Here is a 2178-nt window from a genome sequence, read left to right as displayed (position 1 = left end):
CCCCCCACCCCCGCCCCCCCCCATTGGGCACCGCTGCTTTCAGCAGAGGGGGCCGGGACCCCCAGGGCAGCGCTGTGGGGCTGGGCCGCTATGGGGCCGCTATGGGGCAGCTATGGGGCCACTATGGGGTCAGCTTTGGGGTTATGTCAGCGCTAAGTGAACCCAAAAAGGGAAAAGAGCCCAGAAATCCCAATGGCTGCAGCGGAGGGGGCACCGGGCCCCGATGGCGTGGGGTGAGACCCCCAAGTGTGGGGCGTGACCCCCCCAATCTATGGGGCGTGACCCCCCCAATCTATGGGGCGTGACCCCCCCAATCTATGGGGCGTGATCCCCAATCTATGGGGCGTGATCCCCAATCTATGGGGCGTGATCCTCCCTCTATGGGGCATGACCCCCCCCCATGGGGCATGATCCCCAATCTATGGGGTGTGATCCCCCCTTTATGGGGCATGACCCCCCCTCTGTGGGGCGTGATCCCCCCACTATGGGGCATGATCCCCCCTCTATGGGGCGTGATCCCCCCGCCATGGGGCATGATCCCCCCGCCATGGGGCGTGACCCCCAATCTATGGGGCGTGACCCCCAATCTATGGGGCGTGACCCCCCCTCTATGGGGCATGATCCCCCCTCTATGGGGCATGACCCCCAATCTATGGGGCGTGATCCTCCCTCTATGGGGCATGATCCTCCCTCTATGGGGCGTGATCCCCCCACTATGGGGCGTGATCCCCAATCTATGGGGCATGACCCCCCCTCTATAGGGCGTGATCCCCAATGCTATGGGGCATGACCCCCCCCTCTATGGGGTGTGATCCCCAATCTATGGGGCATGCCCCCCCCCATGGGGCGTGACCCCCCCTCTATGGGACGTGATCCCCAATCTATGGAGCATGACCCCCCCTCTATGGGGCGTGATCCCCCCTCTATGGGGCGTGATCCCCAATCTATGGGGCGTGATCCCCCCTTTATGGGGCATGATCCCCAATCTATGGGGCATGATCCCCAATCTATGGGGCGTGATCCCCCCTNATAGGGCCACGCTATGGGGTTGGCAATGCTCGGGGCCTATAGGGCCACGCTATGGGGTCAGGGGCAGTGCAGACCCCATAGCGCTGTGGGGTTGGCAATGCTCGGAGCCTATAGGGCCACATTATGGGTTTGGGGGCAGTAGAGACCCCATAGCGCTGTGAGGTTGGGCGCAGCTCAGGGCCTATAGGGCCACGCTATGGGGTCAGGGGCAGTGCAGACCCCACACTGCAATGGGGTTGGGCGCAGCTTGGGGCCTATAGGGCCACGCTATGGGGTTGGCAATGCTCGGAGCCTATAGGGCCAAGCTGTGGGGTCAGGGGCAGTGCAGATCCCACACTGCAATGGGGTTGGGCGCAGCTCGGGGCCTATAGGGCCACGCTATGGGGTTGGCAATGCTCGGAGCCTATAGGGTCACGCTATGGGGCTGGGGGCAGTGCAGACCCCACATTGCAATGGGGTTGGGCGCAGCTCGGGGCCTATAGGGCCACGCTATGGGGTTGGCAATGCTCGGGGCCTATAGGGCCAAGCTGTGGGGTCAGGGGTAGTGCAGACCCCATAGCGCTGTGGGGTTGGCAATGCTCGGAGCCTATAGGGTCATGCTATGGGGTCAGGGGCAGTGCAGACCCCACACTGCAATGGGGTTGGGCGCAGCTCGGGGCCTATAGGGCCACGCTATGGGGTTGGGCGCAGCTTGGGGCCTATAGGGCCACGCTATGGGGTCAGGGGCAGTGCAGACCCCACATTGCAACGGGGTTGGGCGCAGCTCAGGGCCTATAGGGCCACGCTGTGGGGTCAGGAGCAATGCAGACCCCACACTGCAATGGGGTTGGGCGCAGCTCGGGGCCTATAGGGCCACGCTATGGGGTTGGCAATGCTCGGGGCCTATAGGGCCATGCTATGGGGTCGGGGACAATGCAGACCCCATAGCGCTGTGGGGTTGGGCGCAGCTCGGCGCCCATCGTGTCCCTCATCCCCCACCCCGTGCAGCGAGGGGTTGCGGGCGGGGGGCACCGGGTTGGGGGGGGCTGCACTTATGGGGCCGCGCTGCTCTATGGGGCGCGGCGTGTGGGGCGGCTGCAGCTGGGCTGGCTGCGGCCGCGGGGGGGGGCGCGGGGGAGCATTCCTGACATAGCTGCCGGCGGCCATGGG

General features: G+C 65.2%; 1 long non-coding RNA gene across 1 annotated transcript in view; it reads left to right on the top strand.

The window, feature by feature from the left end:
- Positions 1–2172, top strand: part of LOC110391997 — a 10604-nt gene extending 8432 nt beyond the window's left edge. The window contains exon 3 of the long non-coding RNA XR_002434202.1: positions 1192–2172. This is a non-coding gene — a long non-coding RNA (uncharacterized LOC110391997). The remainder of the gene's footprint in view (positions 1–1191) is intronic.
- The last annotated feature ends 6 nt before the right edge of the window (positions 2173–2178 follow it).

The sequence above is a fragment of the Numida meleagris genome, unplaced genomic scaffold (assembly GCF_002078875.1).
Source record: "Numida meleagris isolate 19003 breed g44 Domestic line unplaced genomic scaffold, NumMel1.0 unplaced_Scaffold730, whole genome shotgun sequence".
Taxonomy (NCBI): Eukaryota; Metazoa; Chordata; class Aves; order Galliformes; family Numididae; genus Numida; species Numida meleagris.
This window is presented reverse-complemented; position numbering and strand designations above follow the sequence as displayed.